The sequence below is a fragment of the Rhinoraja longicauda genome, chromosome 18 (genome assembly GCF_053455715.1).
Source record: "Rhinoraja longicauda isolate Sanriku21f chromosome 18, sRhiLon1.1, whole genome shotgun sequence".
NCBI lineage: Eukaryota > Metazoa > Chordata > Chondrichthyes > Rajiformes > Arhynchobatidae > Rhinoraja > Rhinoraja longicauda.
In genome coordinates, this window is record NC_135970.1 from 32,528,124 (window position 1) to 32,542,781 (window position 14,658).

At 44.3% G+C, this 14,658-nt stretch overlaps 1 protein-coding gene across 6 annotated transcripts in view; it reads right to left on the reverse strand.

The window, feature by feature from the left end:
* The window catches only part of ext2 (exostosin glycosyltransferase 2), a 188,895-nt gene that overhangs the window by 18,455 nt on the left and 155,782 nt on the right, over positions 1-14,658 (reverse strand). The gene's annotated exons all lie outside the window — the stretch shown is intronic.

Genomic DNA, 14,658 nt, shown 5'->3' on the forward strand with positions numbered 1-14,658 from the left:
TGAATTGGCCTCTACTGCCTTATGTGGCATAGAATTCCACAAATTCACAACTCTCCGAGTGAAAAAGTTTTTTCTCATCTCAGTTTTAAATGGCCTCCCCTTTATTCTTAGACTGTGGCCCCTGGTTCTGGACCCCCCAACATTGGGAACATTTTTCCTGCATCGAGCTTGTCCAGTCCTTTTATAATTATATTTGTTTCTATAAGATCCCCTCTCATCCTTCTAAATTCCAGTGAATACTGGTTTGGGATGATCAGTCATGATCTTATTGAATGGCGGTGCAGGCTCGAAGGGCCAAATGGCCTACTCCTGCACCCATTTTCTATGTTTCTATTTTTCTATGAGTAGCAGAGCCTGTTTCTCTGCAGTAGTTCTGTGCAAAAAGCCATTCACTGTACCTCAATACACGTGACAATAAACTAAACTAAAACTAACCTAGTAGAAAGACCTCCATTCAATTAGCCGTCAATAGTTTTGGGTCAATTAGATGTATTTCATCAGATGCAGTTAGAAGATAGAACAGTACAGCACAAGAACAGGCCGTTTGGCCCACAATGTCTGCAACGAACATGATGACAAGACCAATTCTTATCTGCCTGCAAAGGTAAGAATTTGTTTTTTTTAAACCAAATAGAGTTGATAATTAAGTTACAGTTGAGCAAAATATTTCATTTGTCCGTTCCACATTCAAGAGACGACACAAAGTGCTGGAGTAACTCAACGGGCCAGGCAGCATCTCTGGAGAACATGGATAGGTGACGTTTCACAGGGTGCTGGAGTAACTCAGCGGGTCAGGCAGCATCTCTAGAGAACATGGATAGGTGACGTTTCACAGGGTGCTGGAGTAACTCAGTGGGTCAGGCAGCATCTCTGGAGAACATGGATCGATGACGTTTCGGGTCAAGACCCTTCTTCAGACTTCAGGAGGGTCTGGATCCAAAACGTCACCTATCAATGTTCTCCAGAGATGCTGCCAGACCCGCTGCATTATCCAGTACTTTGTGTTATTTTTTTAAACCGACATCTGCAGTTCCTTGTTTCCACATTCAGGAGACTTGAGTGGGTGAGTGGGGGGGAAGGGGAGGATAAGGGGGGTTGAGGGGGGATGGAGTGAAGGAGTGGGTGACTGGGGGGGAGAGGAGGGGGAGGGTTGAGGAAAGGGTGCTGGACCAATGCAGGAGAGGTTTGGGACCGGAACCGTTGGGGGGAAAGCTCTCCTTTGGGCCCAGCAACCCTACCGATCCGTGAACCCGTTGATGGGCGGGAAGTGTCCCCCGGGGCCGTGCCGGGCCCAGCAACCCTGCGGATCCGTGCACCCGTTGGCGGGCGGGGAGTGCCCCCCGGGGCCTTGGGCAGGAGCCGGTGGCAGGTGGGGAGTGTCTCCCGGGGCCGTGCCGGGCCCAGCAACCCTGCCATCCGTGCACTCGTTGGTGGGCGGGGAGCGTCCCCCGGGGCCCTGGGCGGGAGTCGGTGGCGGGTGGGGAGTGTCACCCGGGGCCGTGCCAGGCCCAGCAACCCTACTGATCCCTGGACCTATTGGCGGCGAAAGGCATTTACCTGTGCCCCGTGTGTGCAGCGCTGATCGGCGGTGACGGCCATCTTGTTGGACCCTCTGGCGCAACTTCTGGCGCCGCGCTACTCCACGGAAGGAAGTTCAGGCATGAAGCATGCTGGGATGGGTGCCGGGATAGGTGCCGGTCCTCTCGGGGGGGGGGGGGGGGGGGGGGGGGTGGGATGAGTGCATTTGTTAAATTTAGCACCCCACCCCTCGTTGGCCGCGACTCCCTGCCCCCCCCCCCCCTCATTGGCCGGCACTGGGGCGGGGTCCCATTGTGACGTCACACGCTGAACATGACAAGCAATTGGTTTAAAAAGGTAATTTTTATACTTTAAAATCTCTCTAACTTGAAGAATATGAGTAATTTGAATGAAACTTGGATGAATGTGTCCCCATGGACAATGGTGAGTAAGGTGGGCCTAATATTGTGCGGGTCATGTTCCGTTTTTTTGTGGAGAGAAGGGCATACAGGAACAACGGGACACAGAAATAACAGGAACAAACATACGGAACAAACAAAATCAGAGTTTAAGTAATATATAAATAGATAAATTCTTACAGTTAAGATTGATAATGCCAAATTGGTTTACTGAGATTTCAGAACTATGGTTTCTAACGGACTGATGAAGATTGTAATTGTGCTTAAGATGGGGCAACGGTCCTCAATGACTGCTCAAATGTAGCACTCAATAGCAACTGGGTGATCACAATACATCTTTGCCTGATTAAATCAAGTATGCACATGTACATAGATCTTTTTTAACCAAACGTTTTACTGTATTTTTGTGGTTAAAAAAAGTTATAGTTCCTTCTTCACTCAAGTGCTCGTAAAATAGATTCAACACAAGTACCAGGAGAAATGCTATAGTGAAACACACAAAAATCATTCATGTCCTTAACATGAAACAGCGGTTCCACAATGTAGTAAGTTTGAAAACAGACAGACCTCTGACAGCATAAACACACAGCATAATCAGATTTCCTAAAATTAGTTCAGTGAGAGAATGTTAAATCAAATTCTTCTGAAGGTATTCCAATCAAAGTGTTATATTTCTAACATGTCACTTTCAAGTATGGTGCCGTAAAATAATTAAGAGGAAAAGATAAAAAAGAATAACAAATTGATTGGATGCCGATTATAAGGAAACCCTTTATATACAACATATTATATCTGCTAGAAATATCCTATAAAACGGTAAACATACAATGAATTATTGAGCTGAATTTATGAACATATTGAACAGTTTTTGATTTTGTGGTACCTGTTGAATTGAAAGACATGGCAGGGAAATGGGTCCTTCGGCCCACCGATCAATGCCAACCATCGATCAACAGTTCTCACTATTTCTATCCCAGGTTTGCACCCATCCCCTACACTTTACAGAGGCAAATTAATCGACAAACCCACACGTCTTTGGGATGTGGGCGCTCGGAGGAAACCCACGGTCGCAGGGAGAATGTGCAAACTCCACACAGACAGCACCTGAAGTCAGGATCGAACCTGGGTCTCTGGCGCTGAGAGGCAGCAGCTTTACTAGCTGTGCCATTGTGCCGCCCATAGAGAGAGAATTCCTGATGTGAATTAAGGATGGGATAAAGAGTAGACATCGTGTTCTGTGTGAGAATTAAAGATCACTGTAACAGATCATTTTACACGCATTCAATGGAATCAAGAAGAAACAATGAACTGCAGTTGCTGGTTTACAAAACAAAAAGTGCCAGAGTAACTCAGTGGGTCAGGCAGCATCTCTGGAGAACATGGATAGGTGATGTTTCGGGTCTGGACACTTTTTCAGACAGAGATTTATAAATTTTAACAAAAGCTAAGCCCCTTAACTTTTCATCTCTTAAATGTTTATCAAAGAAAAATCACCATTCTCCTTAATTACAATGCCATTATCATCACCTTCCTTTGTGAAGGCAACCACAAGGTATTCACTGAGAACATTAGCCACAATCTCTGCTTTGGTAGGCATTGATCATTGTTATATCCTCTTGCTCTTCATGAACTCAAACAAAGCAATTTTATATCTCCTTTAATTTTATTTACCTGTATTTTGTTCACAACTTTATTTTTGCTTTCCTATTTTTTCTGTTTAATTTCACCCAATACTTGTTCTTGAACACACTATATTGGATTTTTAATTTATCGAACTTTTTTTTAGCTTATTATATTATGTATTGAGTACTGTTTACACAAACATGTTGTACTGCTGCTGCAAGAACGTAATTGTTCGGTTTTGGGACATACGACAATAAAACACTCCTGCCTCTTGGCTTTCCAATGCATAAAGTTCTCAGTGTCTGCCATTAGCTTCCTGTTTTTTGCTACCATTGCTATCCAGGGTCTTTGTGGGACATCTTCACCCTCAGGTGGTGAATCTATGGAATTCTTTGCCACAGAAGGCTGTGGAGGCCGTCAATGGATATTTTTAAGGCAGAGATAGATAGACTCTTGATTAGTATGGGTATCCGAGGTTATGTGGAGAAGGTTATGTGGAGAAGAAGATTATGTGGAGAAGGCAGGAGAATGGGGTTAGGAGAGATAGATCAGCCATGATTGAACAGCGGAGTAGACTTGATGGGCTGAATGGCCTAATTGTCCTCCTATCTATGATCATGATCTCAGCTCCAGGCACCTCTCACATTTCACGAGAAGAGTACGGGTGTGAAACAATGACAGGTCAGTAAAGATTTTACCGATTGGCTAAACAGCCTGTTCCTGTTATTTTCCAGAGCACTGAATGAACATTTTAATGTTAACAGGACCGAGTTCCTTGTCAGAGCTTTCTGTGCATGAATGACAGCAACTTAGCGATGGGTTGTACTTTGAATACACACAATGAGGTATGGAAAATGCGGCCAACTTTCAAAATATGTATAAGTAGGATTTTATTTTTTAAATCTAATTTCACTGATTTATTCTGCCAAAATTGTCTTAACATTTTTTAAGTGGCTCCAGGTGAATGCACAACTGTAGTTGAACTAGAATAAAGTTTGCAGCACATATGCTTATGATTCAGGAAAGCTAGCTTGGGGGTAGAATGCATTTCCCAGCAGTTGTAATTGACATTGCTATAATCAGGAATATAAATAATATGCCAATTTTCAAGACAACGGCGTGTTTTCCCATTTGTGCTTATTTCATTCATGCATCGACGTACAATTTTATTCACATAATATCCTGGTGATACAATTAGTACTGACCTACCACACTCAGGCCAAACATCCACCATTTCAATTCAGAAAGAAAAACTAGCTCACTAATAGATTTTACATTCTCCAATTATGTAGAATTAACTTTTTCAAACAGAAAATGAGGTACTTGTACAAATGTATATTTATCGTTATTTATCCCCAATAAGTAATTGTAGGGAAAATAAAGATAGAGTGCTGGAGTAACTCAGCGGGTCAAGGCAGCATTTCTGGAGAACATGGATAGGTGACTTTTTGGGTTTGAAGAAGTGTCTGGCCTGAATCATCACCTATTTGTGTTGACATGAGGTCATGTGATAGGAGGAGAATTAGGCCACTTGGCCCATAAAGTCTACTCCGCCATTCAATCATGGCTGATCTATCTCTCCCTCCTAACCCCATTCTCCTGCCTTCTCCCCATAACCCGACACCTGTACTAATCAAGAATCTATTTCTGCCTTAAAAATATCCATTGATGGCCTCCACAGATTCACCACCCTCTGACTAAATAAATTTCTGCTCATCTCCTTCCTAAAGTCAAGTCAAGTCAAGTCAATTTATTTGTATAGCACATTTAAAAACAACCCACGTTGACCAAAGTGCTGCACATCTGAAAGGAAGGTCCTTTAATTCTGAGGCTATGACCTCTGGTCCTAGACTCTCCCACTAGTGGAACCATCCTCTCCACATCCACTCTATCCTTAGAATAGAAAACCCTTTCACTATTCGGTACGTTTCTATGAGGTCCGTCCTCATCCTTCTAAATTCCAGTGAGTGGAGGCCCAGTGCCATCAAACACTCATCATATGTTAACCCACTCATTCCTGGGATCATTCCCAGGGATGCTGCCTGACCTGTTGAGTTATTCCTGCAGCTTGTGGGGTTTTTTGTAACCAACACCTGCGATTTCCTGTTTCTCAGCATTTGACGGAGGCTCTGGACACCAGCTTGCTCCCACAAGTCCTTCAGCAAAACTTTGTTCTTTTGCTCAAGATTCACATCACAACCAATTGTTTATTTTGTCAGTAGCAATGATGTCCGAAGATGTGTCTCTGAGACATGAATCCATGATAAAAGTGCTATGCTTCTCCATCAACTGTGAAAGTTCTCAAGAAGCCTAGGATCGTTCTGCTCTATGTGTCTCAGTACCATACCATAAACTCACGAGTCTTAAGCAAATGGTATAACTTAACAATTACTACTAATGAGTATTAACTGTACCATAACAGCATTTGAGTGACTTGGTCAGATACATGGATAGGAAAGGTGGAGGAATATGAGCCAAATGGGACTAGCATAGATGGGGCTAGCATAGATGGGGCATGTTGGTCAGCATGGATGAGTTGGACCAAAGGGCCAGTTTCCATGCTATATGACTCTAAGACGATGTAATGTTTCTAATATAATTCAAGGATAGGTGGATTGCACCAGATTCTTTCAATTGAGCTTTCAATTAAATCAAAGGTTCAAAACAAATTTAGTAATCTAAAAATATAAAATTCTAAATAATTTTCAGAATTTTGCAATCCTTAGGCTGTTATATTCAGCTGCATATACCCAACGTCTGGCAGTAGTATTATTGTAGCTCATACAATGCAGTTTATCGAGTGGCTGAAGGACAAACCGTTGCTGCTATGACTGTGATATAAACATAGAAAAATAGGTGTAGGAGTCGGCTATTCGAGCCAGCACCATCATTCAATATGATCATGGCTGATCATCTACAATCAGTACCCCGTTCCTGCTTTTCCTCCATATCACTTGATTCATTTAGCCCTAAGAGCTAAATCTAACTCTCTCCTGAAAACATCCAGTCAATTGGCCTCCACTGCCTTCTGTGGCATAGAATTCCACAGATTCACAACACTCTGGGTGAAGAAGTTTTTCTCATCTCAGTCCTAAATGGCCTACTCCTTATTCTTAAACTGTGACCCCTGGTCTGGACTCCCCCAACATCGGGAACATTTTTCCTGCATCTAGCCTGTCAAACCCGTTATGAATTGTGTATGATTCTATAAGATCCACTCTCATCCTTCTAAATTCCAGTGAATACAAGCCCAGTCCACCCATTCTTTCATCATATGTCAGTCCTGCCATCCTGGGAATTAACCTGGTGAACCTACGCTGCACTCCCTCAATAGCAATAATGTCCTTCCTCAAATGAGGAGACCAAAATTGCACACAATATTCTGGGTGCGGTCTTACCAGGTAGGACCTCCTTGCTCCTAAACTCAAATCCTCTCGCAATGAAGGCCAACATGCCATTCACTTTCTTCACCGCCTGCTGTACTGATGTACAAGCACACCCAGGTCTCATTGCACCTCCCCTTTTCCTAATCTAAAACCATTCAGATAATAATCTGCCTTCCTGCTCTTGCCACCAAAGTGGATAACGTCACATTTATCCACATTATACTGCATCTGCCATGCATCTGCCCATTCACCCAACCTGTCCAAGTCACCCTGCAGCCTCATAGCATCCTCGTCACAGCTCACACTGCCACCCAGCTTTGTGTCATCCGCAAACTTGGAGATGTCACATTTAATTCCCTTGTAAAATCGTTAATATATGTTCTAAATAACTGGGGTCCAGCACTGAGCCTTGTGGCACCACACTAGTCACTGCCCGCCATTCTGAAAAGGACCCGTTAATTCCCACTCTTTGCTTCCTGTCTGCCAACCAGTCCTCTATCCATGTCAATACCCTACTCTCCAATACCATGTGCTCTCATTTTGCACACTAATCTCTTGTGTGGGACCTTGTCAAAGGCTTTTTGAAAGTCCAGATCCACCACATGCTGCTCACATGTACGCGCATAACCTTTCTTCCACTCACTCAGAAATGGTTTTAAGCAGAAGCATCTACTTGCTCATTCCACTTAAGTTCCAGGTACAGTGCCCTCCATAATGTTTGGGACAAAGACCCATCATTTATTTATTTGCCTCCGCCCTCCACAATTTGAGATTTGTAACAGAAAACAAATCACATGTGGTTAAAGTACACATTGACAGATTTTAATCAAGGTCATTTTTATACATTTTGGTTTCACCATGTAGAAATTACAGCAGTGTTTATACATAGTCCCCCCATTTTAGGGCACCATAATGTTTGGAACACAGCAATGTCATGTAAATGAAAGTAGTCATGTTTGGTATTTTGTTGCATATCCTTTGCATGCAATGACGGCTTGAAGTCTGCGATTCATGGACATCACCAGTTGCTGGGTGTCTTCTCTGGTGATGCTCTGCCAGGCCTGTATTGCAGCCATCTTTAGCTTATGCTTGTTTTGGGGGCTAGTCCCCTTCAGTTTTCTCTTCAGCATATAAAAGGCATGCTCAATTGGTTCAGATCAGGTGATTGACTTGGCCACTCAAGAATTGACCATTTTTTAGCTTTGAAAAATTGTTGCTTTAGCAGTATGTTTGGGATCATTGTCTTGCTGTAGAATGAACCGCCGGCCAATGAGTTTTGAGGCATTTGTTTGAACTTGAGCAGATAGGATGTGTCGATACACTTCAGAATTCATTATTCTACTACCATCAGCAGTTGTATCATCAATTAAGATAAGTGAACCAGTACCTTCAGCAGCCATACATGCCCAGGCCATAACACCCCCACCACTGTGTTTCACAGATGAGGTGGTATGCTTTGGATCTTGGGCAGTTCCTTCTCTCCTCCATATTTTGCTCTTGCCATCACTCTGATATAAGTTAACCATCATCTCATCTGTCCACAAGACCTTTTTCCAGAACTGTGGTTGCTCTTTTAAGTACTTCTTGGCAAACTGTAACCTGGCCATCCTATTTTTGCAGCTAACCAGTGGTTTGCATTTTGCAGTGTCACCTCTGTATTTCTGTTCATGAAGTCTTCTGCAGACAGTGGTCATTGATAAATCCACACCTGACTCCTGAAGAGTGTTTCTAATCTGTCCGACAAGTGCTTGGGGATTTCTCTTTTTTATAGAGAGAATTCTTCTGTCATCAGCTGTGGAGGTCGTCCTTGGCCTGCCAGTCCCTTTGCGATTAGTAAGCTCACCAGTGCTATCTTTCTTCTTAATGACAATAGACAATAGGTGCAGGAGTAAGCCATTCGGCCCTTCGAGCCAGCACCACCATTCAATGTGATCATGGCTGATCATTCTCAATCAGTACCCCGTACCTGCCTTCTCCCCATATCCCCTGACTCCGCTATCCTTAAGAGCTCTATCTAGCTCTCTCTTGAATGCATTCAGGGAATTAGCCTCCACTGCCTTCTGAGACAGAGAATTCCACAGATTTACAACTCTCCGACTGAAAAAGTTTTTCCTCATCTCTGTTCTAAATGGCCTACCCCTTATTCTTAAACTGTGGCCCCATGGTTCTGGACTCCCCCAACATGGGAACATGTTTCCTGCCTCTAACGTGTCCAACCCCTTAATAATCTTATATGTTTCAATAAGATCCCCTCTCATCCTAAATTCCAGTGTATACAAGCCTAGTCGCTCCAGTCTTTCAACATACGACAGTCCCGCCATTCCGGGAATTAACCTAGTAAACCTACGCTGCACGCCCTCAATAACAAGAATATCCTTCCTCAAATTTGGAGACCAAAACTGCACACAGTACTCCAGGTGTGGTCTCACTAGGACCCTGTACAACTGCAGGACCTCTTTGCTCCTATACTCAACTCCTCTTGTTATAAATGCCAACATTCCATTGGCTTTCTTTTGATTTTGGTAAGTCTAAGGTTTGGCTGATGTCTCTAACAGTTTTATTCTTGTTTCTCAGTCTCATAATGGCTTCTTTGACTTTCATTGGTACAACTTTGGTCCACATGTTGATAAACAGCAATAAAAGTTTCCAAAGGTGATGGAAAGACTGGAGGAAAGACTAGGTGCTGAGAGTTCTCTTATACCTGCATTAACAAAGTAATTAAACACACCTGAACACTTACAAACATGTATCCCGAACATTATGGTGCCCTGAAGTGGGGGGAGGGGGGGGGGGGGGGGGGGGGACGGCGACTATGTATAAACACAGCTGTAATTTCTACATGGTGAAACCAAAACATATAAAAATACCCTTTCATAAAATCTGACAATGTGCACTTTAACCACATGTGATTTTTTCTATTATAAATCTCAAATTGTGGAGTACAGAGGCAAATAAATAAATGATGGGTCTTTGTCCTGAACATTATGGAGGGCACTGAACCAAGCGTATCAATTTCATCATTCCTTTCAAACATTGCGTGAGACGGCATTGGAGTCATACTGCATGTTTAGTTTAGTTTAGAGATACAGCACAGAAACAGGCCCTTCGGCTCAGAGTCCACGGCGACCAGCGATCCATGCACATTAACACTATCCAACACACATTAGGAACAATTTACACTTCTACCAAGCCGATTAAACTACAAACAAGTACGTCTTTGGAGTGTGGGAGGAAACCGAAGATCTTGAAGAAAACCCACGCAGGTCACAGGGACAATGTACAAACTTCATACTGCCAGCACCTGTAGTCGGGATCGAACCTGGGTCTCTGGCGTGGTATGGCAGCAACTCTACCGCTGTGCCATTTTGCTGCCCGGCAAAAATACGCCAAAATTATGCGACGCAGGTAGGAGAGGGCGCAATTGGGGTAGCTAGCAGGGATCCGGGGACTTTGGTGGAAGAAATTGACTGGCATTCATATGATGCCTTGCCTGACTTAAACAGCATGGAAAGCGATGGTCAATATCGTGGCCACCATACTTGAGGGTTGTTGTTAGGGATGGGAGCAACCACCAAAATTGGAACCGATAAATTCAGGGGCCATTTAGTAGTAGTGAGACAAGGGAATGGCACGCGACACACACACTTGCTGCTTTTGTCCATCTACATAGTGTGTAATGATGTTTTGGTAGTGCTGTTAACAACATCTTGGTAAACTGTTGTAGTGCATTTTGTCGATGGTATATACTGTAGCTATGACTTGCCGGGAGATGAGATGGTGATGCTGGTTGTGGAGGCTTTAGGAGGCCTTTTAGACAGGCACAAGGATATTGCAGGGAATGGAGGGATATGGATCACATACAGATAGAGGTGAATCGGACATTAGTCTAGTTTATGGAGGGACCATTCAGAAGCCTGATAACAGATGGGAAGAAGAGAATTGGTGGGAGAGAATTGAGCACTACAGTGTAAAATAGTGTGGAGTACGGAAAAGGAATGTTAAAGCTGGAACTGAATTGAAAATTGCACTTTACTTGATTCAGTGTAATCTGAAGCTCCAACAATCACTAGAAATTAATTCAGCTTTAGATAGACACAGTCCAGTATCTAAAATAGTTGCAGACTTCCTCATTCTAAATGAATAATGATCTCACTAACCTAATGAGCAATTATCCTGCAGACCCACTACAAATCAACTAATTGCACAAAGCAGGACATATGGTTATGGTACAGGGTTTTCAGCGTTGAATGGAATGTGCTAAATTTTTAGTTGATACTAGACGGGCGTGGACACGTTGGGTCCACATCTCTCCTGCAGGCGTGGCAACCCCCATTGGGTACAAACCTCTCCTGCGGGCCTGGCAACCCTCCGTGCAAATGTCTCGTGCGGCCAGCAGCAGGAGAGCTCTCCTCACCCCCCCCTTCATTGGCCGCCACTCCCATCACACGTGCGAGTCCCGCCCCCCTCCGAGCGGCAACCCTCTCCCAACTGCGCACGTGCAGATGCGGTGGCCATCTTACGTAAGTATTAAAGTTGAAAAAGTGATCGGCGGCTATCTTACGTAAGAAAAAGTGATTTTTAAAATCTCTTCTGTGGGCCTGGCAACCCTCCGTGCAAATCTCTCCTGCAGGCGCGGCAACCCCTGTTGGGTGCAAACCTCTCCTGCGTGCCAGACTATCCTCCCCCAACTGACGATCCGTGGACCTGTTGCCGGCCGGGGAGTGTCCCCCGGGGCCGTATGCAGGCGAGGGGGGAGAAGGAGCCACTCATCTCGGCCCTGTGTGGCCAGCGCTGCGGCCAGAGCGAGCCGTGGACCTGAAACCTCTCCTCTGTAGGCGAACAGCGGCGACAGTCATCTTGTTTGACCCTCTGCCACTGCGCTGCACCACGGGAGGAAGGTCAGGCGCGGGGCAGGCTGGGACGGGCGCTGGTCCTCCCGGCGGGGGGAAGTGCATTTATTAAAGTTTATTGTTAATTGTTTTTAAAAAGTGACAATACTTGATTTATTGAGACCGCGTGGGAATGGTGAATAGGGTGGGCCTAAAATTGTTGCGCTATCGTGCACCGTTTTGGCTGTATTTCGAGAACAAATATATCCACAAACCCACAAATATACAAGATGAGAGTTTTAGTAATATATAAATAAAAAGTTAAACAAATCGATTATTTATAAGTACTTAAAGTAATTTGCTTTGTAAGAAATAAGTGAATTGTATTTTTAAGGAAATCCTCAAGTTTCATACGTATTCTAAGGATAACAATGAGGATCAATTAGAGGAATGAATGAGCAGAATACTGGAAGGAAAGAGAACAAGGAGATGAAAGTGACTGGAGTGTAACAGGACAATGGCAAGGTTGTACGGGGAGATGGCAGACTCTGGTATCTTGAGTAAAAACAAAGTGCTGGAGGAACTCAACGGGTCAGGCAGCATCCATGGAGGGAATGGGCATACGGAGTTTTGGGTTGGGATCCTTCTATAGACAAGTAGTTTCCCAACCCGAAACACTGCCTGTCCATTCCCTCCACAATTGCTCCCTGTCCAGCATTGTTATTTAACATGAGTGGAGGGAAGTGGATTAAGTGGAGGGATGGTGGATGAGATGGAAGGTAACAAGAAGGTATTTCAAGAACATGAACATCCATTGCCATACTTTTACCATTTTGAAAGTTCTGCAAAGTCAGCTAATTGTGATCTATGGAGAACACTTGCGTTTATTATGTGTAAGAAACCTCTTTATTCCTTTCCACACTGTTCCACACCGACATCACTTGTTGGGTATCTGTCTTGTACTTAGTTGTTGAAGGAGCTGCACATTTGACAAGATAGCGTTCAGCTGAAATGCTGCACGATTCATTTCATTATGAGGTTTTATGCTGTGACATGCCACTCTAAAAATGTACTTTAGAGACAAGACAGAAACCTTGGATAAGTTTATTTATACATGTTTTAGTGATTTACTCAGAGGCTGAGTTGAGATATTAAACAACGTTTCAAGTCTGATGGAGCAAGTAGGTAGGAATGCCTTTTTACAGGAATAATAGCTCTGTTACTCTTCAAAAGAGGGAAGAAAATTAATTCAATCCAACATGAAGGCAAGACATATTGCCAAAATTTAAAACAGAATTTCTTAATGAAAAGAAGCAGATATCCATTTTAAATTACATAATTTTAAATGCGGAAACTTGGCACTACTTGTCAAATGAGTGGTTTTCATTTCAAAATTGAAGGTAATTTAGGAACAGGCTAAATTGTCTGTTGCATTTTGTGTGTAATTGACTGATTGTTGAAGTGTTAGATAATACTGTGGACACAAGGAACTGCAGATGCTGGATTACAAAACACCAGTGCTGGAGTAAATCAGTCGGCCAGGAAGCTTCTCTGGAGGATATGGATAAGCAATGTTTCAGGTCGGAAAGCAGGAAAGTGCGCACTACCAGACTTGGGAACAGTTTCTTTCCCTCTGTTAGACACAAAATTCTGGAGTAACTCAGCGGACGGAACAGACAGCATACCTCGATAGAAGGAATGGGTGACGTTTCGGGTCAAGACCATTCCTCAGTGTCTGCACGAGGGCCTCGACCCGAAACGTCACCCATTCCTTCTACCCAGAGATGCTGCCTGTCCGCTGAGTTACTCCAGCATTTTGTGTCCATCTTCGGTGTAAACCAGCTTCTGCAGTTCTTTCCTACACTCTTCTCCTCTTTTAACAGGCTTCTGAACAGTCCTTCCATAAGCTAGGGTACTGTCAGATTCACCTCTACCCCATTGCGGACATTGGGTTTTGTCCAAAGAACTGGTGCGCTACAATGCTGAGAACTATATTCTGCACCCTGTATCTTTCCCTTTACTCTATTATTGCACTTCAGTCTGAGCTTTATATTTAAGTACAGTATTGTCTGATCAGTAAGGATCTTTAGTCAGAGGGTGGTGAATCTGTGGAATTCTTTGCCACAGAAGGCTGTGGAGGCCAAGTCAGTGGATACTTTTAAGGCAGACATAGTTAGATTCTTAATTAGTACATGTATCAGAGGTTATGGGGAGAAAGCAGGAGAATGGGGTTAGGAGGGAGAGACCGATCAGCCATGATTGAATGGCGGAGTAGACTTGATGGGCTGAATGGCCTAATTCTACTCCTATTCCTTATGACCATGAAAAACAAAGCTTTTCACTGTACCTCGGTACACATGACAATAAAAAAAAAACTGAACCAATGTGTGTTTTACTATAGGATAATAATAATAACTAGCCAGGAGTGGACCCGTTGGGTCTGAATCTCTCCTGCGGGCCCCGACAACCCTGCGTGCAACCCCCCCCTGCCCCCCACTCACCCACTCCATCCCCCCTCAACCCCCCTCCTCCCCTCACCCACTCCCCCCCTTCCCCCACTCCATCCCCCCTCATCCCCCCCACCCACTCCATGACCCCTCAACCCTCCTTATCCCCTCTCCCCCACTCATCCACTACATCCTCCCTCAACCCCCCTTCCCCTCCCAGCCACTCCATCCCTCTCAACCCCCCAAACCTCTCCTACATTGGTCTAGCTCCCTCCCCTCCACACCTTCCTCTCCCCCCCACTCACCCACTCCATCCCTCCTCAACCCCCTTTATGCTCTCCCCTCCACTCACCCACTCCATTCCCCCTTATCCCCCCACTCCATTCCCCCTCCTCCTCCCTATCCCTCTCCTCCTCCCTATCCCTCTCTCCTCCTC